The following is a 26,843-nucleotide window of genomic DNA, read 5'->3' on the forward strand; positions in this document are numbered from 1 at the left end:
TGAAGTCAGAAACTGGTGTGGAGCTGGCGGCGGAGTTGGAGGCTGAAGTGGGGCTGAAGTCAGAGGCAGAGATGGTGTAGAGCTGGAGTCAGAGGCAGAAATGAAGTCAGAGGTAGAGCTGGTGTGGAGCTGAAGTCAGAGGCGAAGATGAAGTAGGAGTCAGATGCAAAGCTGGTGTGGGGCTGGAGTTGGAGGCAGAGCTGGTGTGGAGCTGGAGTCAGAGACTGGTGTGGAGCTGGAGTCAGAGGTAGAGCTGAAGTCAGGGTTGGAGGTGGAGCTGAAGTCAGAGACTGGTGTGGAGCTGGAGGCGGAGCTGAAGGCAGAGGCAGAGCAGGTCTGGAGTTGGAAGCACAGTCAAAGGCGGAAGTGGGGCTGAAGTCAGAGGCAGAGCTGGAGGCGGAGCTGAAGTCAGAGGCAGAGCTGGAGGCGGTGCTGAAGTCAGAGGTGGAGCTGAAGTCAGAGGCAGATCTGGTGGTGGAGTCAGAGAATGCTCCATTAAACCATATAGTGTACATTCCTTCCCTGCAACACTAGTGAAGTCTTCATGGTATAGTGGATAGTGCTCTGGACTCTCACCCCAGCGACCCGAGTTCAAATCCCGGTGGGACCAAAGAAAATATGTCATCATGGAAAAGGTGTTGGAGGCGGAGCTGGAGCTGTAGGCGGAGCTGAAGTCAGAGGCGGACCTGAAGTCAGAGGCAGATTTGGTGTGGCGCCGGAATTGGAAGCGGAGCTGAAGTCAGTGGCAGAGATGGTGTGGAACTGGAGTTGGAGGAGGAGCTGTAGTGTGAGATGGAACTGAAGGTGGAGCTGGAGTCAGAGGTGGAGCTGAAGTCAGAAACTGGTGTTGAGTTGGAGGCGGAAGTGGGGCTGAAGTCAGAGGCAGAGATGGTGTAGAGCTGGAGTCAGAGGCAGAAATGAAGTCAGAGGTAGAGCTGATGTGAAGCTGAAGTCAGAGGCGGAGATGAAGTTGGAGTCAGATGCAAAGCTGGTGTGGGGCTGGAGTCAGAGGTGGAGCTGGAGTCAGAGGTAGAGCTGAAGTCAGGGTTGGAGGTGGAGCTGAAGTCGGAGACTGGTGTGGAGCTGGAGGCGGAGCTGAAGGCAGAGGCAGAGCAGGTCTGGAGCTGGAGGCAGAGTCAAAGGCGGAAGTGGGGTTGAAGTCAGAGGCAGAGCTGGAGGCGGAGCTGAAGTCAGAGGCAGAGCTGGAGGCGGTGCTGAAGTCAGAGGTGGAGCTAAAGTCAGAGGCAGAGCTGGTGGTGGAGTCAGGGAATGCTCCATTAAACCATATAGTGTACATTCCTTCCCTGCAACACTAGTGAAGTCTTCATGGTATAGTGGATAGTGCTCTGGACTCTCACCCCAGCGACCCGAGTTCAAATCCCGGTGGGACCAAAGAAAATATGTCATCATGGAAAAGGCGTTGGTGGCGGAGCTGGAGCTGTAGGCGGAGCTGAAGTCAGAGGCGGAGCTGAAGTCAGAGGCAGATTTGGTGTGGTGCCGAAATTGGAGGCGGAGCTGAAATCAGTGGCAGAGATGGTGTGGAGCTGGAGTTGGAGGAGGAGCTGTAGTCAGAGATGGAACTGAAGTTGAAGTCAGATGCAGAACTGGTGTGGAGCTGGAGTCAGAGGTGGAGCTGAAGTCAGAAACTGGTGTGGAGCTGGCGGCGGAGTTGGAGGCGGAAGTGGGGCTGAAGTCAGAGGCAGAGATGGTGTAGAGCTGGAGTCAGAGGCAGAAATGAAGTCAGAGGTAGAGCTGGTGTGGAGCTGAAGTCAGAGGCGGAGATGAAATTGGAGTCAGATGCAAAGCTGGTGTGGGGCTGGAGTCAGAGGCGGAGCTGAAGTGAGACTGGTGTGGAGCTGGAGTCAGAGGTAGAGCTGAAGTCAGGGTTGGAGGTTGAGCTGAAGTCGGAGACTGGTGTGGAGCTGGAGGCGGAGCTGAAGGCAGAGGCAGAGCAGGTCTGGAGCTGGAGGCAGAGTCAAAGGCGGAAGTGGGGTTGAAGTCAGAGGCAGAGCTGGAGGCGGAGCTGAAGTCAGAGGCAGAGCTGGAGGCGGTGCTGAAGTCAGAGGTGGAGCTAAAGTCAGAGGCAGAGCTGGTGGTGGATTCAGAGAATGCTCCATTAAACCATATAGTGTACATTCCTTCCCTGCAACACTAGTGAAGTCTTCATGGTATAGTGGATAGTGCTCTGGACTCTCACCCCAGCGACCCGAGTTCAAATCCCGGTGGGACCAAAGAAAATATGTCATCATGGAAAAGGCGTTGGTGGCGGAGCTGGAGCTGTAGGCGGAGCTGAAGTCAGAGGCGGAGCTGAAGTCAGAGGCAGATTTGGTGTGGTGCCGAAATTGGAGGCGGAGCTGAAATCAGTGGCAGAGATGGTGTGGAGCTGGAGTTGGAGGAGAAGCTGTAGTCAGAGATGGAACTGAAGTTGTGGTCAGATGCAGAACTGGTGTGGAGCTGGAGTCAGAGGCGGAGCTGAAGTCAGAAACTGGTGTGGAGCTGGCGGCGGAGTTGGAGGCGGAAGTGGGGCTGAAGTCAGAGGCAGAGATGGTGTAGAGCTGGAGTCAGAGGCAGAAATGAAGTCAGAGGTAGAGCTGGTGTGGAGCTGAAGTCAGAGGCGGAGATGAAGTTGGAGTCAGATGCAAAGCTGGTGTGGGGCTGGAGTCAGAGGTGGAGCTGAAGTCAGAGACTGGTGTGGAGCTGGAGTCAGAGGTAGAGCTGAAGTCAGAGACTGGTGTGGAGCTGGAGGCGGAGCTGAAGGCAGAGGCAGAGCAGATCTGTAGTTGGAAGCACAGTCAAAGGTGGAAGTGGGGCTGAAGTCAGAGGCAGAGCTGGAGGCGGAGCTGAAGTCAGAGGCAGAGCTGGAGGCGGTGCTGAAGTCAGAGGTGGAGCTGAAGTCAGAGGGAGAGCTGGTGATGGAGTCAGAGAATGCTCCATTAAACCATATAGTGTACATTCCTTCCCTGCAACACTAGTGAAGTCTTCATGGTATAGTGGATAGTGCTCTGGACTCTCACCCCAGCGACCCGAGTTCAAATCCCGGTGGGACCAAAGAAAACATGTCATCATGGAAAAGGCGTTGGTGGCGGAGCTGGAGCTGTAGGCGGAGCTGAAGTCAGAGGCGGAGCTGAAGTCAGAGGCAGATTTGGTGTGGTGCCGAAATTGGAGGCGGAGCTGAAATCAGTGGCAGAGATGGTGTGGAGCTGGAGTTGGAGGAGAAGCTGTAGTCAGAGATGGAACTGAAGTTGTGGTCAGATGCAGAACTGGTGTGGAGCTGGAGTCAGAGGCGGAGCTGAAGTCAGAAACTGGTGTGGAGCTGGCGTCGGAGTTGGAGGCGGAAGTGGGGATGAAGTCAGAGGCAGAGATGGTGTAGAGCTGGAGTCAGAGGCAGAAATGAAGTCATAGGTAGAGCTGGTGTGGAACTGAAGTCAGAGGCGGAGATGAAGTTGGAGTCAGATGCAAAGCTGGTGTGGGGCTGGAGTCAGAAGTGGAGCTGAAGTCAGAGACTGGTGTGGAGCTGGAGTCAGAGGTAGAGCTGAAGTCAGGTTTGGAGGTGGAGCTGAAGTCAGAGACTGGTGTGGAGCTGGAGGCGGAGCTGAAGGCAGAGGCAGAGCAGGTCTGGAGCTGGAGGCACAGTCAAAGGCGGAAGTGGGGCTGAAGTCAGAGGCAGAGCTGGAGGCGGAGCTGAAGTCAGAGGCAGAGCTGGAGGCGGTGCTGAAGTCAGAGGTGGAGCTGAAGTCAGAGGCAGAGCTGGTGGTGGTCAGAGAATGCTCCATTAAACCATATAGTGTACATTCCTTCCCTGCAACACTAGTGAAGTCTTCATGGTATAGTGGATAGTGCTCTGGACTCTCACCCCAGCGACCCGAGTTCAAATCCCGGTGGGACCAAAGAATATATATCATCATGGAAAAGGCGTTGGTGGCGGAGCTGGAGCTGTAGGCGGAGCTGAGGTCAGAGGCGGAGCTGAAGTCAGAGGCAGATTTGGTGTGGTGCCGAAATTGAAGGCGGAGCTGAAGTCAGTGGCAGAGATGGAGCTGGAGTTGGAGGAGAAGCTGTAGTCAGAGATGGAACTGAAGTTGTGGTCAGATGCAGAACTGGTGTGGAGCTGGAGTCAGAGGCGTAGCTGAAGTCAGAAACTGGTGTGGAGCTGGCGGCGGAGTTGGAGGCGGAAGTGGGGCTGAAGTCAGAGGCAGAGATGGTGTAGAGCTGGAGTCAGAGGCAGAAATGAAGTCAGAGGTAGAGCTGGTGTGGAGCTGAAGTCAGAGGCGGAGATGAAGTTGGAGTCAGATGCAAAGCTGGTGTGGGGCTGGAGTCAGAGGTGGAGCTGAAGTCAGAGACTGGTGTGGAGCTGGAGTCAGAGGTAGAGCTGAAGTCAGGGTTGGAGGTGGAGCTGAAGTCAGAGACTGGTGTGGAGCTGGAGGCGGAGCTGAAGGCAGAGGCAGAGCAGGTCTGGAGTTGGAAGCACAGTCAAAGGCGGAAGTGGGGCTGAAGTCAGAGGCAGAGCTGGAGGCGGAGCTGAAGTCAGAGGCAGAGCTGGAGGCGGTGCTGAAGTCAGAGGTGGAGCTGAAGTCAGAGGCAGAGCTGGTGATGGAGTCAGAGAATGCTCCATTAAACCATATAGTGTACATTCCTTCCCTGCAACACTAGTGAAGTCTTCATGGTATAGTGGATAGTGCTCTGGACTCTCACCCCAGCGACCCGAGTTCAAATCCCGGTGGGACCAAAGAAAATATGTCATCATGGAAAAGGCGTTGGTGGCGGAGCTGGAGCTGTAGGCGGAGCTGAAGTCAGAGGCGGAGCTGAAGTCAGAGGCAGATTTGGTGTGGTGCCGAAATTGAAGGCGGAGCTGAAGTCAGTGGCAGAGATGGTGTGGAGCTGGAGTTGGAGGAGAAGCTGTAGTCAGAGATGGAACTGAAGTTGTGGTCAGATGCAGAACTGGTGTGGAGCTGGAGTCAGAGGCGGAGCTGAAGTCAGAAACTGGTGTGGAGCTGGCGGCGGAGTTGGAGGCGGAAGTGGGGCTGAAGTCAGAGGCAGAGATGGTGTAGAGCTGGAGTCAGAGGCAGAAATGAAGTCAGAGGTAGAGCTGGTGTGGAGCTGAAGTCAGAGGCGGAGATGAAGTTGGAGTCAGATGCAAAGCTGGTGTGGGGCTGGAGTCAGAGGTGGAGCTGAAGTGAGACTGGTGTGGAGCTGGAGTCAGAGGTAGAGCTGAAGTCAGGGTTGGAGGTGGAGCTGAAGTCAGAGACTGGTGTGGAGCTGGAGGCGGAGCTGAAGGCAGAGGCAGAGCAGGTCTGGAGTTGGAAGCACAGTCAAAGGCGGAAGTGGGGCTGAAGTCAGAGGCAGAGCTGGAGGCGGAGCTGAAGTCAGAGGCAGAGCTGGAGGCGGTGCTGAAGTCAGAGGTGGAGCTGAAGTCAGAGGCAGAGCTGGTGGTGGAGTCAGAGATGCAAAGCTGGTGTGGGGCTGGAGTCAGAGGTGGAGCTGGAGTCAGAGGTAGAGCTGAAGTCAGGGTTGGAGGTGGAGCTGAAGTCGGAGACTGGTGTGGAGCTGGAGGCGGAGCTGAAGGCAGAGGCAGAGCAGGTCTGGAGCTGGAGGCACAGTCAAAGGCGGAAGTGGGGTTGAAGTCAGAGGCAGAGCTGGAGGCGGAGCTGAAGTCAGAGGCAGAGCTGGAGGCGGTGCTGAAGTCAGAGGTGGAGCTAAAGTCAGAGGCAGAGCTGGTGGTGGAGTCAGAGAATGCTCCATTAAACCATATAGTGTACATTCCTTCCCTGCAACACTAGTGAAGTCTTCATGGTATAGTGGATAGTGCTCTGGACTCTCACCCCAGCGACCCGAGTTCAAATCCCGGTGGGACCAAAGAAAATATGTCATCATGGAAAAGGCGTTGGTGGCGGAGCTGGAGCTGTAGGCGGAGCTGAAGTCAGAGGCGGAGCTGAAGTCAGAGGCAGATTTGGTGTGGTGCCGAAATTGGAGGCGGAGCTGAAATCAGTGGCAGAGATGGTGTGGAGCTGGAGTTGGAGGAGGAGCTGTAGTCAGAGATGGAACTGAAGTTGAAGTCAGATGCAGAACTGGTGTGTAGCTGGAGTCAGAGGTGGAGCTGAAGTCAGAAACTGGTGTGGAGCTGGCGGCGGAGTTGGAGGCGGAAGTGGGGCTGAAGTCAGAGGCAGAGATGGTGTAGAGCTGGAGTCAGAGGCAGAAATGAAGTCAGAGGTAGAGCTGGTGTGGAGCTGAAGTCAGAGGCGGAGATGAAATTGGAGTCAGATGCAAAGCTGGTGTGGGGCTGGAGTCAGAGGTGGAGCTGAAGTGAGACTGGTGTGGAGCTGGAGTCAGAAGTAGAGCTGAAGTCAGGGTTGGAGGTGGAGCTGAAGTCGGAGACTGGTGTGGAGCTGGAGGCGGAGCTGAAGGCAGAGGCAGAGCAGGTCTGGAGCTGGAGGCAGAGTCAAAGGCGGAAGTGGGGCTGAAGTCAGAGGCAGAGCTGGAGGCGGAGCTGAAGGCAGAGGCAGAGCAGGTCTGGAGCTGGAGGCAGAGTCAAAGGCGGAAGTGGGGCTGAAGTCAGAGGCAGAGCTGGAGGCGGAGCCGAAGTCAGAGGCAGAGCTGGAGGCGGTGCTGAAGTCAGAGGTGGAGCTGAAGTCAGAGGCAGAGCTGGTGGTGGAGTCAGAGAATGCTCCATTAAACCATATAATGTACATTCCTTCCCTGTAACACTAGTGAAGTCTTCATGGTATAGTGGATAGTGCTCTGGACTCTCACCCCAGCGACCCGAGTTCAAATCCCGGTGGGACCAAAGAATATATATCATCATGGAAAAGGCGTTGGTGGCGGAGCTGGAGCTGTAGGCGGAGCTGAAGTCAGAGGCGGAGCTGAAGTCAGAGGCAGATTTGGTGTGGTGCCGAAATTGAAGGCGGAGCTGAAGTCAGTGGCAGAGATGGAGCTGGAGTTGGAGGAGAAGCTGTAGTCAGAGATGGAACTGAAGTTGTGGTCAGATGCAGAACTGGTGTGGAGCTGGAGTCAGAGGCGGAGCTGAAGTCAGAAACTGGTGTGGAGCTGGCGGCGGAGTTGGAGGCGGAAGTGGGGCTGAAGTCAGAGGCAGAGATGGTGTAGAGCTAGAGTCAGAGGCAGAAATGAAGTCAGAGGTAGAGCTGGTGTGGAGCTGAAGTCAGAGGCGGACATGAAGTTGGAGTCAGATGCAAAGCTGGTGTGGGGCTGGAGTTAGAGGTGGAGCTGAAGTCAGAGACTGGTGTGGAGCTGGAGTCAGAGGTAGAGCTGAAGTCAGAGACTGGTGTGGAGCTGGAGGCGGAGCTGAAGGCAGAGGCAGAGCAGGTCTGGAGTTGGAAGCACAGTCAAAGGCGGAAGTGGGGCTGAAGTCAGAGGCAGAGATGGTGTAGAGCTGGAGTCAGAGGCAGAAATGAAGTCAGAGGTAGAGCTGGTGTGGAGCTGAAGTCAGAGGCGAAGATGAAGTAGGAGTCAGATGCAAAGCTGGTGTGGGGCTGGAGTTGGAGGCAGAGCTGGTGTGGAGCTGGAGTCAGAGACTGGTGTGGAGCTGGAGTCAGAGGTAGAGCTGAAGTCAGGGTTGGAGGTGGAGCTGAAGTCAGAGACTGGTGTGGAGCTGGAGGCGGAGCTGAAGGCAGAGGCAGAGCAGGTCTGGAGTTGGAAGCACAGTCAAAGGCGGAAGTGGGGCTGAAGTCAGAGGCAGAGCTGGAGGCGGAGCTGAAGTCAGAGGCAGAGCTGGAGGCGGTGCTGAAGTCAGAGGTGGAGCTGAAGTCAGAGGCAGATCTGGTGGTGGAGTCAGAGAATGCTCCATTAAACCATATAGTGTACATTCCTTCCCTGCAACACTAGTGAAGTCTTCATGGTATAGTGGATAGTGCTCTGGACTCTCACCCCAGCGACCCGAGTTCAAATCCCGGTGGGACCAAAGAAAATATGTCATCATGGAAAAGGTGTTGGAGGCGGAGCTGGAGCTGTAGGCGGAGCTGAAGTCAGAGGCGGACCTGAAGTCAGAGGCAGATTTGGTGTGGCGCCGGAATTGGAAGCGGAGCTGAAGTCAGTGGCAGAGATGGTGTGGAACTGGAGTTGGAGGAGGAGCTGTAGTGTGAGATGGAACTGAAGGTGGAGCTGGAGTCAGAGGTGGAGCTGAAGTCAGAAACTGGTGTTGAGTTGGAGGCGGAAGTGGGGCTGAAGTCAGAGGCAGAGATGGTGTAGAGCTGGAGTCAGAGGCAGAAATGAAGTCAGAGGTAGAGCTGATGTGAAGCTGAAGTCAGAGGCGGAGATGAAGTTGGAGTCACATGCAAAGCTGGTGTGGGGCTGGAGTCAGAGGTGGAGCTGGAGTCAGAGGTAGAGGTGAAGTCAGGGTTGGAGGTGGAGCTGAAGTCGGAGACTGGTGTGGAGCTGGAGGCGGAGCTGAAGGCAGAGGCAGAGCAGGTCTGGAGCTGGAGGCAGAGTCAAAGGCGGAAGTGGGGTTGAAGTCAGAGGCAGAGCTGGAGGCGGAGCTGAAGTCAGAGGCAGAGCTGGAGGCGGTGCTGAAGTCAGAGGTGGAGCTAAAGTCAGAGGCAGAGCTGGTGGTGGATTCAGAGAATGCTCCATTAAACCATATAGTGTACATTCCTTCCCTGCAACACTAGTGAAGTCTTCATGGTATAGTGGATAGTGCTCTGGACTCTCACCCCAGCGACCCGAGTTCAAATCCCGGTGGGACCAAAGAAAATATGTCATCATGGAAAAGGCGTTGGTGGCGGAGCTGGAGCTGTAGGCGGAGCTGAAGTCAGAGGCGGAGCTGAAGTCAGAGGCAGATTTGGTGTGGTGCCGAAATTGGAGGCGGAGCTGAAATCAGTGGCAGAGATGGTGTGGAGCTGGAGTTGGAGGAGGAGCTGTAGTCAGAGATGGAACTGAAGTTGAAGTCAGATGCAGAACTGGTGTGGAGCTGGTGTCAGAGGTGGAGCTGAAGTCAGAAACTGGTGTGGAGCTGGCGGCGGAGTTGGAGGCGGAAGTGGGGCTGAAGTCAGAGGCAGAGATGGTGTAGAGCTGGAGTCAGAGGCAGAAATGAAGTCAGAGGTAGAGCTGGTGTGGAGCTGAAGTCAGAGGCGGAGATGAAATTGGAGTCAGATGCAAAGCTGGTGTGGGGCTGGAGTCAGAGGTGGAGCTGAAGTGAGACTGGTGTGGAGCTGGAGTCAGAGGTAGAGCTGAAGTCAGGGTTGGAGGTGGAGCTGAAGTCGGAGACTGGTGTGGAGCTGGAGGCGGAGCTGAAGGCAGAGGCAGAGCAGGTCTGGAGCTGGAGGCAGAGTCAAAGGCGGAAGTGGGGCTGAAGTCAGAGGCAGAGCTGGAGGCGGAGCCGAAGTCAGAGGCAGAGCTGGAGGCGGTGCTGAAGTCAGAGGTGGAGCTGAAGTCAGAGGCAGAGCTGGTGGTGGAGTCAGAGAATGCTCCATTAAACCATATAATGTACATTCCTTCCCTGTAACACTAGTGAAGTCTTCATGGTATAGTGGATAGTGCTCTGGACTCTCACCCCAGCGACCCGAGTTCAAATCCCGGTGGGACCAAAGAATATATATCATCATGGAAAAGGCGTTGGTGGCGGAGCTGGAGCTGTAGGCGGAGCTGAAGTCAGAGGCGGAGCTGAAGTCAGAGGCAGATTTGGTGTGGTGCCGAAATTGAAGGCGGAGCTGAAGTCAGTGGCAGAGATGGAGCTGGAGTTGGAGGAGAAGCTGTAGTCAGAGATGGAACTGAAGTTGTGGTCAGATGCAGAACTGGTGTGGAGCTGGAGTCAGAGGCGGAGCTGAAGTCAGAAACTGGTGTGGAGCTGGCGGCGGAGTTGGAGGCGGAAGTGGGGCTGAAGTCAGAGGCAGAGATGGTGTAGAGCTGGAGTCAGAGGCAGAAATGAAGTCAGAGGTAGAGCTGGTGTGGAGCTGAAGTCAGAGGCGGAGATGAAGTTGGAGTCAGATGCAAAGCTGGTGTGGGGCTGGAGTCAGAGGTGGAGCTGAAGTCAGAGACTGGTGTGGAGCTGGAGTCAGAGGTAGAGCTGAAGTCAGAGACTGGTGTGGAGCTGGAGGCGGAGCTGAAGGCAGAGGCAGAGCAGGTCTGGAGTTGGAAGCACAGTCAAAGGCGGAATTGGGGCTGAAGTCAGAGGCAGAGCTGGAGGCGGAGCTGAAGTCAGAGGCAGAGCTGGAGGCGGTGCTGAAGTCAGAGGTGGAGCTGAAGTCAGAGGCAGAGCTGGTGATGGAGTCAGAGAATGCTCCATTAAACCATATAGTGTACATTCCTTCCCTGCAACACTAGTGAAGTCTTCATGGTATAGTGGATAGTGCTCTGGACTCTCACCCCAGCGACCCGAGTTCAAATCCCGGTGGGACCAAAGAAAATATGTCATCATGGAAAAGGCGTTGGTGGCGGAGCTGAAGTCAGAGGCGGAGCTGAAGTCAGAGGCAGATTTGGTGTGGTGCCGAAATTGAAGGCGGAGCTGAAGTCAGTGGCAGAGATGGTGTGGAGCTGGAGTTGGAGGAGAAGCTGTAGTCAGAAATGGAACTGAAGTTGTGGTCAGATGCAGAACTGGTGTGGAGCTGGAGTCAGAGGCGGAGCTGAAGTCAGAAACTGGTGTGGAGCTGGCGGCGGAGTTGGAGGCGGAAGTGGGGCTGAAGTCAGAGGCAGAGATGGTGTAGAGCTGGAGTCAGAGGCAGAAATGAAGTCAGAGGTAGAGCTGGTGTGGAGCTGAAGTCAGAGGCGGAGATGAAGTTGGAGTCAGATGCAAAGCTGGTGTGGGGCTGGAGTTGGAGGCAGAGCTGGTGTGGAGCTGAAGTCAGAGACTGGTGTGGAGCTGGAGTCAGAGGTAGAGCTGAAGTCAGGGTTGGAGGTGGAGCTGAAGTCAGAGACCGGTGTGGAGCTGGAGGCGGAGCTGAAGGCAGAGGCAGAGCAGGTCTGGAGTTGGAAGCACAGTCAAAGGCGGAAGTGGGGCTGAAGTCAGAGGCAGAGCTGGAGGCGGAGCTGAAGTCAGAGGCAGAGCTGGAGGCGGTGCTGAAGTCAGAGGTGGAGCTGAAGTCAGAGGCAGAGCTGGTGATGGAGTCAGAGAATGCTCCATTAAACCATATAGTGTACATTCCTTCCCTGCAACACTAGTGAAGTCTTCATGGTATAGTGGATAGTGCTCTGGACTCTCACCTCAGCGACCCGAGTTCAAATCCCGGTGGGACCAAAGAAAATATGTCATCATGGAAAAGGCGTTGGTGGCGGAGCTGGAGCTGTAGGCGGAGCTGAAGTCAGAGGCGGAGCTGAAGTCAGAGGCAGATTTGGTGTGGTGCCGAAATTGAAGGCGGAGCTGAAGTCAGTGGCAGAGATGGTGTGGAGCTGGAGTTGGAGGAGAAGCTGTAGTCAGAGATGGAACTGAAGTTGTGGTCAGATGCAGAACTGGTGTGGAGCTGGAGTCAGAGGTGGAGCTGAAGTCAGAAACTGGTGTGGAGCTGGCGGCGGAGTTGGAGGCGGAAGTGGGGCTGAAGTCAGAGGCAGAGATGGTGTAGAGCTGGAGTCAGAGGCAGAAAGGAAGTCAGAGGTAGAGCTGGTGTGGAGCTGAAGTCAGAGGCGGAGATGAAGTTGGAGTCAGATGCAAAGCTGGTGTGGGGCTGGAGTCAGAGGTGGAGCTGAAGTGAGACTGGTGTGGAGCTGGAGTCAGAGGTAGAGCTGAAGTCAGGGTTGGAGGTGGAGCTGAAGTCAGAGACTGGTGTGGAGCTGGAGGCGGAGCTGAAGGCAGAGGCAGAGCAGGTCTGGAGTTGGAAGCACAGTCAAAGGCGGAAGTGGGGCTGAAGTCAGAGGCAGAGCTGGAGGCGGAGCTGAAGTCAGAGGCAGAGCTGGAGGCGGTGCTGAAGTCAGAGGTGGAGCTGAAGTCAGAGGCAGAGCTGGTGTGGTGCCGAAATTGAAGGCGGAGCTGAAGTCAGTGGCAGAGATGGTGTGGAGCTGGAGTTGGAGGAGAAGCTGTAGTCAGAGATGGAACTGAAGTTGTGGTCAGATGCAGAACTGGTGTGGAGCTGGAGTCAGAGGCGGAGCTGAAGTCAGAAACTGGTGTGGAGCTGGCGGCGGAGTTGGAGGCGGAAGTGGGGCTGAAGTCAGAGGCAGAGATGGTGTAGAGCTGGAGTCAGAGGCAGAAAGGAAGTCAGAGGTAGAGCTGGTGTGGAGCTGAAGTCAGAGGCGGAGATGAAGTTGGAGTCAGATGCAAAGCTGGTGTGGGGCTGGAGTCAGAGGTGGAGCTGAAGTGAGACTGGTGTGGAGCTGGAGTCAGAGGTAGAGCTGAAGTCAGGGTTGGAGGTGGAGCTGAAGTCAGAGACTGGTGTGGAGCTGGAGGCGGAGCTGAAGGCAGAGGCAGAGCAGGTCTGGAGTTGGAAGCACAGTCAAAGGCGGAAGTGGGGCTGAAGTCAGAGGCAGAGCTGGAGGCGGAGCTGAAGTCAGAGGCAGAGCTGGAGGCGGTGCTGAAGTCAGAGGTGGAGCTGAAGTCAGAGGCAGAGCTGGTGGTGGAGTCAGAGATGCAAAGCTGGTGTGGGGCTGGAGTCAGAGGTGGAGCTGGAGTCAGAGGTAGAGCTGAAGTCAGGGTTGGAGGTGGAGCTGAAGTCGGAGACTGGTGTGGAGCTGGAGGCGGAGCTGAAGGCAGAGGCAGAGCAGGTCTGGAGCTGGAGGCAGAGTCAAAGGCGGAAGTGGGGTTGAAGTCAGAGGCAGAGCTGGAGGCGGAGCTGAAGTCAGAGGCAGAGCTGGAGGCGGTGCTGAAGTCAGAGGTGGAGCTAAAGTCAGAGGCAGAGCTGGTGGTGGAGTCAGAGAATGCTCCATTAAACCATATAGTGTACATTCCTTCCCTGCAACACTAGTGAAGTCTTCATGGTATAGTGGATAGTGCTCTGGACTCTCACCCCAGCGACCCGAGTTCAAATCCCGGTGGGACCAAAGAAAATATGTCATCATGGAAAAGGCGTTGGTGGCGGAGCTGGAGCTGTAGGCGGAGCTGAAGTCAGAGGCGGAGCTGAAGTCAGAGGCAGATTTGGTGTGGTGCCGAAATTGGAGGCGGAGCTGAAATCAGTGGCAGAGATGGTGTGGAGCTGGAGTTGGAGGAGGAGCTGTAGTCAGAGATGGAACTGAAGTTGAAGTCAGATGCAGAACTGGTGTGGAGCTGGAGTCAGAGGTGGAGCTGAAGTCAGAAACTGGTGTGGAGCTGGCGGCGGAGTTGGAGGCGGAAGTGGGGCTGAAGTCAGAGGATGAGATGGTGTAGAGCTGGAGTCAGAGGCAGAAATGAAGTCAGAGGTAGAGCTGGTGTGGAGCTGAAGTCAGAGGCGGAGATGAAATTGGAGTCAGATGCAAAGCTGGTGTGGGGCTGGAGTCAGAGGTGGAGCTGAAGTGAGACTGGTGTGGAGCTGGAGTCAGAGGTAGAGCTGAAGTCAGGGTTGGAGGTGGAGCTGAAGTCGGAGACTGGTGTGGAGCTGGAGGCGGAGCTGAAGGCAGAGGCAGAGCAGGTCTGGAGCTGGAGGCAGAGTCAAATGCGGAAGTGGGGCTGAAGTCAGAGGCAGAGCTGGAGGCGGAGCCGAAGTCAGAGGCAGAGCTGGAGGCGGTGCTGAAGTCAGAGGTGGAGCTGAAGTCAGAGGCAGAGCTGGTGGTGGAGTCAGAGAATGCTCCATTAAACCATATAATGTACATTCCTTCCCTGTAACACTAGTGAAGTCTTCATGGTATAGTGGATAGTGCTCTGGACTCTCACCCCAGCGACCCGAGTTCAAATCCCGGTGGGACCAAAGAATATATATCATCATGGAAAAGGCGTTGGTGGCGGAGCTGGAGCTGTAGGCGGAGCTGAAGTCAGAGGCGGAGCTGAAGTCAGAGGCAGATTTGGTGTGGTGCCGAAATTGAAGGCGGAGCTGAAGTCAGTGGCAGAGATGGAGCTGGAGTTGGAGGAGAAGCTGTAGTCAGAGATGGAACTGAAGTTGTGGTCAGATGCAGAACTGGTGTGGAGCTGGAGTCAGAGGCGGAGCTGAAGTCAGAAACTGGTGTGGAGCTGGCGGCGGAGTTGGAGGCGGAAGTGGGGCTGAAGTCAGAGGCAGAGATGGTGTAGAGCTGGAGTCAGAGGCAGAAATGAAGTCAGAGGTAGAGCTGGTGTGGAGCTGAAGTCAGAGGCGGAGATGAAGTTGGAGTCAGATGCAAAGCTGGTATGGGGCTGGAGTCAGAGGTGGAGCTGAAGTCAGAGACTGGTGTGGAGCTGGAGTCAGAGGTAGAGCTGAAGTCAGAGACTGGTGTGGAGCTGGAGGCGGAGCTGAAGGCAGAGGCAGAGCAGGTCTGGAGTTGGAAGCACAGTCAAAGGCGGAAGTGGGGCTGAAGTCAGAGGCAGAGCTGGAGGCGGAGCTGAAGTCAGAGGCGGTGCTGAAGTCAGAGGTGGAGCTGAAGTCAGAGGCAGAGCTGGTGATGGAGTCAGAGAATGCTCCATTAAACCATATAGTGTACATTCCTTCCCTGCAACACTAGTGAAGTCTTCATGGTATAGTGGATAGTGCTCTGGACTCTCACCCCAGCGACCCGAGTTCAAATCCCGGTGGGACCAAAGAAAATATGTCATCATGGAAAAGGCGTTGGTGGCGGAGCTGAAGTCAGAGGCGGAGCTGAAGTCAGAGGCAGATTTGGTGTGGTGCCGAAATTGAAGGCGGAGCTGAAGTCAGTGGCAGAGATGGTGTGGAGCTGGAGTTGGAGGAGAAGCTGTAGTCAGAGATGGAACTGAAGTTGTGGTCGGATGCAGAACTGGTGTGGAGCTGGAGTCAGAGGCGGAGCTGAAGTCAGAAACTGGTGTGGAGCTGGCGGCGGAGTTGGAGGCGGAAGTGGGGCTGAAGTCAGAGGCAGAGATGGTGTAGAGCTGGAGTCAGAGGCAGAAATGAAGTCAGAGGTAGAGCTGGTGTGGAGCTGAAGTCAGAGGCGAAGATGAAGTAGGAGTCAGATGCAAAGCTGGTGTGGGGCTGGAGTTGGAGGCAGAGCTGGTGTGGAGCTGGAGTCAGAGACTGGTGTGGAGCTGGAGTCAGAGGTAGAGCTGAAGTCAGGGTTGGAGGTGGAGCTGAAGTCAGAGACTGGTGTGGAGCTGGAGGCGAAGCTGAAGGCAGAGCAGGTCTGGAGTTGGAAGCACAGTCAAAGGCGGAAGTGGGGCTGAAGTCAGAGGCAGAGCTGGAGGCGGAGCTGAAGTCAGAGGCAGAGCTGGAGGCGGTGCTGAAGTCAGAGGTGGAGCTGAAGTCAGAGGCAGATCTGGTGGTGGAGTCAGAGAATGCTCCATTAAACCATATAGTGTACATTCCTTCCCTGCAACACTAGTGAAGTCTTCATGGTATAGTGGATAGTGCTCTGGACTCTCACCCCAGCGACCCGAGTTCAAATCCCGGTGGGACCAAAGAAAATATGTCATCATGGAAAAGGTGTTGGAGGCGGAGCTGGAGCTGTAGGCGGAGCTGAAGTCAGAGGCGGACCTGAAGTCAGAGGCAGATTTGGTGTGGCGCCGGAATTGGAAGCGGAGCTGAAGTCAGTGGCAGAGATGGTGTGGAACTGGAGTTGGAGGAGGAGCTGTAGTGTGAGATGGAACTGAAGGTGGAGCTGGAGTCAGAGGTGGAGCTGAAGTCAGAAACTGGTGTTGAGTTGGAGGCGGAAGTGGGGCTGAAGTCAGAGGCAGAGATGGTGTAGAGCTGGAGTCAGAGGCAGAAATGAAGTCAGAGGTAGAGCTGGTGTGGAGCTGAAGTCAGAGGCGGAGATGAAGTTGGAGTCAGATGCAAAGCTGGTGTGGGGCTGGAGTTGGAGGCAGAGCTGGTGTGGAGCTGGAGTCAGACACTGGTGTGGAGCTGGAGTCAGAGGTACAGCTGAAGTAAGGGTCGGAGGTGGAGCTGATGTCAGAGACTAGTGTGGAGCTGGAGGCGGAGCTGAAGGCAGAGGCAGAGCAGGTCTGGAGCTGGAGGCAGAGTCAAAGGCGGAAGTGGGGCTGAAGTCAGAGGCAGAGCTGGAGGCGGAGCTGAAGTCAGAGGCAGAGCTGGAGGCGGTGCTGAAGTCAGAGGTGGAGCTGAAGTCAGAGGCAGAGCTGGTGGTGGTCAGAGAATGCTCCATTAAACCATATAGTGTACATTCCTTCCCTGCAACACTAGTGAAGTCTTCATGGTATAGTGGATAGTGCTCTGGACTCTCACCCCAGCGACCCGAGTTCAAATCCCGGTGGGACCAAATCCCGGTGGGATATATCATCATGGAAAAGGCGTTGGTGGCGGAGCTGGAGCTGTAGGCGGAGCTGAAGTCAGAGGCGGAGCTGAAGTCAGAGGCAGATTTGGTGTGGTGCCGAAATTGAAGGCGGAGCTGAAGTCAGTGGCAGAGATGGTGTGGAGCTGGAGGAGAAGCTGTAGTCAGAGATGGAACTGAAGTTGTGGTCAGATGCAGAACTGGTGTGGAGCTGGAGTCAGAGGCGGAGCTGAAGTCAGAAACTGGTGTGGAGCTGGTGGCGGAGTTGGAGGCGGAAGTGGGGCTGAAGTCAGAGGCAGCGATGGTGTAGAGCTGGAGTCAGAGGCAGAAATGAAGTCATAGGTAGAGCTGGTGTGGAGCTGAAGTCAGAGGCGGAGATGAAGTTGGAGTCAGATGCAAAGCTGGTGTGGGGCTGGAGTCAGAGGTGGAGCTGAAGTCAGAGACTGGTGTGGAGCTGGAGTCAGAGGTAGAGCTGAAGTCAGGGTTGGAGGTGGAGCTGAAGTCAGGGACTGGTGTGGAGCTGGAGGCGGAGCTGAAGGCAGAGGCAGAGCAGATCTGTAGTTGGAAGCACAGTCAAAGGCGGAAGTGGGGCTGAAGTCAGAGGCAGAGCTGGAGGCGGAGCTGAAGTCAGAGGCAGAGCTGGAGGCGGTGCTGAAGTCAGAGGTGGAGCTGAAGTCAGAGGGAGAGCTGGTGATGGAGTCAGAGAATGCTCCATTAAACCATATAGTGTACATTCCTTCCCTGCAACACTAGTGAAGTCTTCATGGTATAGTGGATAGTGCTCTGGACTCTCACCCCAGCGACCCGAGTTCAAATCCCGGTGGGACCAAAGAAAACATGTCATCATGGAAAAGGCGTTGGTGGCGGAGCTGGAGCTGTAGGCGGAGCTGAGGTCAGAGGCGGAGCTGAAGTCAGAGGCAGATTTGGTGTGGTGCCGAAATTGAAGGCGGAGCTGAAGTCAGTGGCAGAGATGGAGCTGGAGTTGGAGGAGAAGCTGTAGTCAGAGATGGAACTGAAGTTGTGGTCAGATGCAGAACTGGTGTGGAGCTGGAGTCAGAGGCGGAGCTGAAGTCAGAAACTGGTGTGGAGCTGGCGGCGGAGTTGGAGGCGGAAGTGGGGCTGAAGTCAGAGGCAGAGATGGTGTAGAGCTGGAGTCAGAGGCAGAAATGAAGTCAGAGGTAGAGCTGGTGTGGAGCTGAAGTCAGAGGCGGAGATGAAGTTGGAGTCAGATGCAAAGCTGGTGTGGGGCCGGAGTCAGAGGTGGAGCTAAAGTCAGAGACTGGTGTGGAGCTGGAGTCAGAGGTAGAGCTGAAGTCAGGGTTGGAGGTGGAGCTGAAGTCAGAGACTGGTGTGGAGCTGGAGGCGGAGCTGAAGGCAGAGGCAGAGCAGGTCTGGAGTTGGAAGCACAGTCAAAGGCGGAAGTGGGGCTGAAGTCAGAGGCAGAGCTGGAGGCGGAGCTGAAGTCAGAGGCAGAGCTGGAGGCGGTGCTGAAGTCAGAGGTGGAGCTGAAGTCAGAGGCAGAGCTGGTGATGGAGTCAGAGAATGCTCCATTAAACCATATAGTGTACATTCCTTCCCTGCAACACTAGTGAAGTCTTCATGGTATAGTGGATAGTGCTCTGGACTCTCACCCCAGCGACCCGAGTTCAAATCCCGGTGGGACCAAAGAAAATATGTCATCATGGAAAAGGCGTTGGTGGCGGAGCTGGAGCTGTAGGCGGAGCTGAAGTCAGAGGCGGAGCTGAAGTCAGAGGCAGATTTGGTGTGGTGCCGAAATTGAAGGCGGAGCTGAAGTCAGTGGCAGAGATGGTGTGGAGCTGGAGTTGGAGGAGAAGCTGTAGTCAGAGATGGAACTGAAGTTGTGGTCAGATGCAGAACTGGTGTGGAGCTGGAGTCAGAGGCGGAGCTGAAGTCAGAAACTGGTGTGGAGCTGGCGGCGGAGTTGGAGGCGGAAGTGGGGCTGAAGTCAGAGGCAGAGATGGTGTAGAGCTGGAGTCAGAGGCAGAAATGAAGTCAGAGGTAGAGCTGGTGTGGAGCTGAAGTCAGAGGCGGAGATGAAGTTGGAGTCAGATGCAAAGCTGGTGTGGGGCTGGAGTCAGAGGTGGAGCTGAAGTCAGAGACTGGTGTGGAGCTGGAGTCAGAGGTAGAGCTGAAGTCAGGGTTGGAGGTGGAGCTGAAGTCAGAGACTGGTGTGGAGCTGGAGGCGGAGCTGAAGGCAGAGGCAGAGCAGGTCTGGAGTTGGAAGCACAGTCAAAGGCGGAAGTGGGGCTGAAGTCAGAGGCAGAGCTGGAGGCGGAGCTGAAGTCAGAGGCAGAGCTGGAGGCGGTGCTGAAGTCAGAGGTGGAGCTGAAGTCAGAGGCAGAGCTGGTGGTGGAGTCAGAGAATGCTCCATTAAACCATATAGTGTACATTCCTTCCCTGCAACACTAGTGAAGTCTTCATGGTATAGTGGATAGTGCTCTGGACTCTCACCCCAGCGACCCGAGTTCAAATCCCGGTGGGACCAAAGAAAATATGTCATCATGGAAAAGGTGTTGGAGGCGGAGCTGGAGCTGTAGGCGGAGCTGAAGTCAGAGGCGGACCTGAAGTCAGAGGCAGATTTGGTGTGGTGCCGAAATTGAAGGCGGAGCTGAAGTCAGTGGCAGAGATGGTGTGGAGCTGGAGTTGGAGGAGAAGCTGTGGTCAGAGATGGAACTGAAGTTGTGGTCAGATGCAGAACTGCTGTGGAGCTGGAGTCAGAGGCGGAGCTGAAGTCAGAAACTGGTGTGGAGCTGGCGGCGGAGTTGGAGGCGGAAGTGGGGCTGAAGTCAGAGGCAGAGATGGTGAAGAGCTGGAGTCAGAGGCAGAAATGAAGTCAGAGGTAGAGCTGGTGTGGAGCTGAAGTCAGAGGTGGAGATGAAGTTGGAGTCAGATGCAAAGCTGGTGTGGGGGTGGAGCTGAAGTCAGAGACTGGTGTGGAGCTGGAGTCAGAGGTAGAGCTGAAGTCAGGGTTGGAGGTGGAGCTGAAGTCAGAGACTGGTGTGGAGCTGGAGGCGGAGCTGAAGGCAGAGGCAGAGGAGGTCTGGAGCTGGAGGCACAGTCAAAGGCGGAAGTGGGGCTGAAGTCAGAGGCAGAGCTGGAGGCGGAGCTGAAGTCAGAGGCAGAGCTGGAGGCGGTGCTGAAGTCAGAGGTGGAGCTGAAGTCAGAGGCAGAGCTGGTGGTGGAGTCAGAGAATGCTCCATTAAACCATATAGTGTACATTCCTTCCCTGCAACACTAGTGAAGTCTTCATGGTATAATGGATAGTGCTCTGGACTCTCACTCCAGCGACCCGAGTTCAAATCCCGGCTGAAGTCAGAGGCAGAGATTGTGTAGAGCTGGAGTCAGAGGCAGAAATGAAGTCAGAGGTAGAGCTGGTGTGGAGCTGAAGTCAGAGGCGGAGATGAAGTAGGAGTCAGATGCAAAGCTGGTGTGGGGCTGGAGTTGGAGGCAGAGATGGTGTGGAGCTGAAATCAGAGGTGGAGCTGAAGTCAGGGACTGGTGTGGAGCTGGAGTCAGAGAGAGCTGAAGTCAGGGTTGGAGGTGGAGCTGAAGTCGGAGACTGGTGTGGAGCTGGAGGCGGAGCTGAAGGCAGAGGCAGAACAGGTCTGAAGCTGGAGGCAGAGTCAAAGGCGGAAATGGGGTTGAAGTCAGAGGCAGAGCTGGAGGCGGAGCTGAAGTCAGAGGCAGAGCTGGAGGCGGTGCTGAAGTCAGAGGTGGAGCTGAAGTCAGAGGCAGAGCTGGTGGTGGAGTCAGAGAATGCTCCATTAAACCATATAGTGTACATTCCTTCCCTGCAACACTAGTGAAGTCTTCATGGTATAGTGGATAGTGCTCTGGACTCTCACCCCAGCGACCCGAGTTCAAATCCCGGTGGGACCAAAGAAAATATGTCATCATGGAAAAGGTGTTGGAGGCGGAGCTGGAGCTGTAGGCGGAGCTGAAGTCAGAGGCGGACCTGAAGTCAGAGGCAGATTTGGTGTGGTGCCGAAATTGAAGGCGGAGCTGAAGTCAGTGGCAGAGATGGTGTGGAGCTGGAGTTGGAGGAGAAGCTGTGGTCAGAGATGGAACTGAAGTTGTGGTCAGATGCAGAACTGCTGTGGAGCTGGAGTCAGAGGCGGAGCTGAAGTCAGAAACTGGTGTGGAGCTGGCGGCGGAGTTGCAGGCGGAAGTGGGGCTGAAGTCAGAGGCAGAGATGGTGAAGAGCTGGAGTCAGAGGCAGAAATGAAGTCAGAGGTAGAGCTGGTGTGGAGCTGAAGTCAGAGGTGGAGATGAAGTTGGAGTCAGATGCAAAGCTGGTGTGGGGGTGGAGCTGAAGTCAGAGACTGGTGTGGAGCTGGAGTCAGAGGTAGAGCTGAAGTCAGGGTTGGAGGTGGAGCTGAAGTCAGAGACTGGTGTGGAGCTGGAGGCGGAGCTGAAGGCAGAGGCAGAGGAGGTCTGGAGCTGGAGGCACAGTCAAAGGCGGAAGTGGGGCTGAAGTCAGAGGCAGAGCTGGAGGCGGAGCTGAAGTCAGAGGCAGAGCTGGAGGCGGTGCTGAAGTCAGAGGTGGAGCTGAAGTCAGAGGCAGAGCTGGTGGTGGAGTCAGAGAATGCTCCATTAAACCATATAGTGTACATTCCTTCCCTGCAACACTAGTGAAGTCTTCATGGTATAGTGGATAGTGCTCTGGACTCTCACCCCAGCGACCCGAGTTCAAATCCCGGTGGGACCAAAGAAAATATGTCATCATGGAAAAGGTGTTGGAGGCGGAGCTGGAGCTGTAGGCGGAGCTGAAGTCAGAGGCGGACCTGAAGTCAGAGGCAGATTTGGTGTGGCGCCGGAATTGAAAGCGGAGCTGAAGTCAGTGGCAGAGATGGTGTGGAACTGGAGTTGGAGGAGGAGCTGTAGTGTGAGATGGAACTGAAGTTGAAGTCAGATGCAGAACTGGTGTGGAGCTGGAGTCAGAGGTGGAGCTGAAGTCAGAAACTGGTGTGGAGCTGGCGGCGGAGTGTGAGGCGGAAGTGGGGCTGAAGTCAGAGGCAGAGATGGTGTAGAGCTGGAGTCAGAGGCAGAAATGAAGTCAGAGGTAGAGCCGGTGTTAGGGATGTTCTAACTCTAACTTAATCTGCAAGAACCACACGGAGAGACAGTATGCCCTTTTGAACACTTGCAAGTGGAGAATCTGTTCGGTACTGTAGATACAGCAATGTCCGAACAAAGTCTGCCGTTGAAGTCATGCAAGAGAGTCTTTATTGAGAGAAGAAGGGTGGGGGTGAGAGTCAGCCAAGGTGGGGGTGACATTTGACATGTGTAGTGGGCACCTCAACAAATGATTAACCACTTGGGAGGGTCCCAGTCTATCTCTCCACGAGGCCGTGGACATAAATTCTAGTGGAGCAAAACAAGGACGCCTCCACACCACCTGGAGAGCTTCAACAACTGAATGGTTCAACTGTTCAGAATCACGGGAAGGTAAAAGGTTCAAACAAAGTTCATCATTCTAGTCTACATCCCAACATAATCATACGATCAAGATAGTTTATAAACCCTAACATATCCCTCCTGTTTATCATATGATTATGCTCACCCCGATCAATAAAACATAAGTAGGAAAATATAATGAAGAAAAATAACAATAACATAAAAACACAGAAACAGCACATCATTGTACCCATCACTTGCGAAGCATTTTCGATGGTCAAATCATTAAGTTTCTGTAAAACATGCTCGGCTAAACATCATCTACGCAATCTACATAGATCAATTTTAGTGTGTGAGTGAAAAACCTGCGGCAAGATGTTATAATGCAGGAAAAGTCTCACACGGTCCCTCTGCCTTAGGCGACCATAATGTTATCAATAACAACAGTCAAGACAAAAACTGCTCGTGTTTGTTCAGCCGTCATAGTCATCCCATTTGACATGTCTGATATGTTGTATTTGCACTTGTGCTATGGTAGAAGACAAAAATCTTGATACAACAGACTTCAAACACGGGATAACACAAGTTGTAAATAAGCACATCAACACAAGCACAAAAAGCACAGGAGCCACCAATTTCAACAGCAGTTGCCACCAGTTGCCAGAGAATAGCCACGAAAGGAAATCCCATTGGTGTGGGACTTTGTCTTTTGACATGGCCTGCTGTAAGTTCTTCAGTGAATTCATGGCGTCGTTGATGTGCGTGTCATTTTCTCCTGGTATGTATGTGCAACAGGAGGTCCCAATAATGTGGCACACACCACCTTGCGCTGCAGTCATCAAGTCCAGAACCATCCTGTTTTGTAAGACCATTAGCCTAATGGCCTCAATCTCTCTGTTTTGACCATCATTGACCTGCAGCGAGAGATTCACAAACGATTGGAAACGATAGTTCAGTGTCTCGATGTAGAGTGCTTGTTTTCCAACTCCGATCCAAGGAAAAAGCGCATGAACAACTTTGTCTCCGATGGACCATATTTTATGATCATCTGGCACGTTCGCACCCCAGACAGGGTCATGAGGGTCAAAGGTTGCAACAGCCCTGCGTCGACGTCCAGAAGAGTTGTGTGCTGTCGTCAGCTGATGGTGTTGTATCCTGTAAGTGTGGTCTGTCACCCACACTGGAGCACACACTCCTGTCCAGTTGGCGGGCAGCATCGGATAAACCTTGTGACCACAAAGCCACCAGCCATTCTGTATGAAGTAGGTCCCGTTAGATGGCGCAGCCATATCGGTGGGAGATCCCTCACCACTTGAAATGGCTCTCTTATCCTGACACTCAGCGGTGATGTCCAAAGCTCCCATCCAGTTTCCTCCTGGAGAGCAGTCGTCGTTGATGCATTTGTGGGTCTCGTTTCCTTGGATGTAACATGTGTAGTTCACTCCAGCTGGTCTCTCTGTGTAGGCCACTTGCGGCAATGTTCGTCCTTTAACAGTCACATTGAGATTTGTCCAGAAAAGCTGATCACAGGTACCGTCTGCAAGTCCAGGGCGGAAAGGGTCGGCATCCCTGACTGTGACAGCACGGTGTTGATATCCAATTCCTCCTATGGATGCCATACATTTTGCTTCAGTGACATTCATTGCTCTCGCCTCCAAGTGAACTTGCGTGGAGGAAGGAGGGAGTTTGGAACACACATAGCATCCCTCCTGTGTGTGAGCTCTCACACTGAACTTCACATATCGGTACCAAGCGTTGGTTTCGTATGGGTTTCTGGGGTCCCATGACCAGTCCTCGAAATTCTCATCATGTGACCATCTTCTTCCACGAATGACACTGTCCATTGGTCCATTCAGATGAGCCCACAAACCATAGCACACTCCAACCACAGCGCAGCATAGAATCCACCTGGCATATGGAATTCCGTTGCTACTAGGATGGCAGAGACACCGGGACATCTCCTCGCCTAGCGGAGTGGGGATCGCTGAATTCTTCACCGACGTTGAGACGTTCCACCCTAAACGATGAAACTCCTTTGAAGTCGGCCTTCCCCACCACTCCGAATGAGGGGTCCAGCACTCTCTGCAACTTGCAGTGGCTGAGGTGAATCCAGCTGGGCCGTTCAGCAATCTTTACTGCAGTGGGGGTAGTCAGCAAGACTTGGAATGGTCCCTCCCACCGCGGGCTGGCCCAGTTCTTTCTTTTGATGACCTTGATGTAGACCCAGTCTCCTGGCTTAATGAGGTTATCAACCTGTGGGGAGAGAAGACCAGGCGGCAGTAAATTTGCATTTAACACATCTTTCATTTTGAGTGTTCTGATCATGTAATCTGCCAAGGTCTGTTCTTCATCTGCTTTTTGCAAATCTGCAGGGAACACAGGTAGTCTATATGGTCTCCCATGTGTAATTTCAAAAGGCGTTAGCCCTTCTGAATTGGGGGTGATTCTCATATAGAGTTTCACCAAGTCTAGGCACTCTGGCCAGGCTCTGCCTGTTGATTCCATGCATTTTTTCAACCTGCTTTTGATAGTAGCGTTTGCTCGTTCAACCAGGCCTGCACTGGATGGGTGCCAAGCACAGTGGTTTTTTAACGTTATCCCAAGGTGTACAGCCATGTTTTGTACAACTTGGTTCACAAAGTGTGGACCATTGTCACTGTAAATGATCTGTGGGATGCCATGAACCGGTATGACGGTTTTGCAAATGGCTTTTGCCACTGTTAAGGCATCTGCTCGTTTAGATGGAACTATTTCAACCCATTTGGAAAATGCATCAATCATCACTAGGCAGTATTTGTGAGGTCCACTTTGTGTGAGTTCAATAAAATCCATGTGCATGATTTGGAATGGGTAAGACGGTTTTGGAAAGGAGCCTCTCTTAGGTCTCATGTTTCCTTGTGGATTATGTTTCACACAAACAGGACATGCTTTACAAAAATTTTTTAAGTAAGCATCTAAACCAAAGGTAGTGAATTGTTGATGTATGATGGACCTCATCCCTCCTGTCGACACATGGCAAGGCCCATGTGTCGCAATTGCTGCTGCCTTAAAAAGTGATTTTGGTAAAACAGGTTTGTCATTGATGCGGTGGATATTATCTGTATCCACAACTGCACCTTTTGTCTTCCACATTCGTTTTTCCACCATTGGAGCATTGCCCTGCATGTCTGTCAGTATAGTTTTATCCATGAGTTGCGTGTCCTCTGAATCTATTGAAAAAATTTCATGGCCATGTTTCCCTGCTGCTGCTTCCTTAGCGATTTTGTCTGCAAATCTGTTTCCATTTGAGACTTCATCTGTGCCTGTGGTGTGAGCAGCACATTTACACACAGCAAGTTTAGCAGGTAAACGGATGGCCTGCAACAAGTCTTTCAACAAGGAGGCATGGGTAACCGGCTTACCGGTTGATGTTGTCATCCCCCTGCGCTCCCATTGTTTTGCAAAATAGAACAGAGTAGAAAACGCATACTGACTGTCTGTGTATACAGTGACTTCCTTATCTCTTGCTAATTGACAAGCTCTTGTCAGTGCAATCAGCTCAGCAGCTTGCGCTGACCGATTGCATGGAAGCTTCTCTGCTTCAATAATCCGGTTTGGCAACTTCACAATTGCATAACCACTTTGATTGTTCCCTTTAGGATCCTTTGAACATGATCCATCCACAAACCACTTTTCCCCTTTATCAAGTGGAGTGTCACTTAAATCTTGTCTAGGTAGCTGTAGATGTTCTGTAGCATCTAAACAATTATGTGGGGTTCCATCCTCTGGCAACGGGATCAATGTTGCTGGATTTAGGACTGTGCACCTTTTTATCCTAATATGCGGTTGTGACAGAAGTGTAGCAGTGTAGGATAGGTGTCTGGCGGGTGACAAAAAGTTCATTTTGCTTTGCAGTAGCAACACATCTACAGCATGTGGAACCAACAAGTCCATTTTGTGGAAAAGGACCACATCTGCGGATAGTGTCACTGCAAGCGCTGCTGCGCATACTGCTTGGACACAGTCTGGTAACGATTGAGCCACTGGATCCAATTTTTTTGAATAAAATGCAATTGGTCTTAGTTTACTGCCATGACTCTGCAGCAACACTGAGGTCATAAAACCATTCCTGCAGTCTACCGTTTGCACAAACGTTTTATTGTAGTCTGGTAAGATAAGGGTTGTAGTTTCCATCAAAGCCTGTTTCAGTACTACAAAAGCATCCTCCGCTACTGGTGTCCATATTATTTTTTCTGTCATTGCCATGGGGACTCCATGCACAATATTCAGCAATGGTTGCGTCTTTTCTGCATAATGTGGGATCCATGCTCTGCAGTAATTGCAGAGCCCCAAAAATGACATCATTTGTTTTTTTGTCTCAGGTTTTGGTGCATCTGCAAGGATTTGTTTTCTGGTTTTTTGTATCTGTCTTCCAGCAGCTGACAACGTGTGACCTAAATAGTTCACCTCCTGTTTGACCCATTGTAGTTTATTTTTGCTTACTTTATTCCCTGCTTTACAGAGATAGTGTAACAAAGCTAAGGAGTCTTCCTTGCAAGCAGCTTCAGTTTCAGAGGCTATCAAGAGATCATCTACATAAACTAGAAGTTGGCTTTTGTTTGAAATTTGAAAATCAGCCAAACATGCCATGATAGCTTGAGTGAAAATAGTTGGACTATCAGCAAATCCCTGCGGCAATCTGGTGTACGTATAACTTTGTCCTTTAAAGGTAAACGCAAACCAAAACTGTGAGTCTGGGTGGATTGGCACTGAGAAAAATGCATTGCTAAGATCAATCACTGTGAAAAACTTCTGGTTAGGTTTCAAATTGTTCAGAAGTGTGTGCGGGTCAGGCACATTAGGTGCTCTTGTTTGTATTGCCTCATTTACTGCTCGTAAATCTTGTATCATTCGCCAATCAATCTTGTTGGCCTTTTGGACTGGAAAAATAGGAGTGTTGCAAGGAGAATCTGAGCACTTCCTAATAATCCCTCCTGTCAAAAGATCATTTATGACAGGGGCAATCCCATTCATTGCCTCCTGTTTTAAAGGATATTGCTTAACTCTTGGACGCCACTCTGATCTTGGTTTGATCTGTACTGGGGGAATGGACTTTAAAAGTCCTACATCAGATGGGCCCTTTGTCCATAGCTCTTCAGGAAGCTCAGCCAATTCCCTCTCCTCCATCTCAGTCAAACAAACATTAACTAGTCAGGGAAGCGCATAAGCGCATGCCCTTCCATGAG

The sequence above is a fragment of the Syngnathus leptorhynchus genome, unplaced genomic scaffold, assembly GCF_054491065.1.
Source record: "Syngnathus leptorhynchus isolate UIUO unplaced genomic scaffold, UIUO_Slep HiC_scaffold_51, whole genome shotgun sequence".
In the NCBI taxonomy this organism is placed as follows: Eukaryota; Metazoa; Chordata; class Actinopteri; order Syngnathiformes; family Syngnathidae; genus Syngnathus; species Syngnathus leptorhynchus.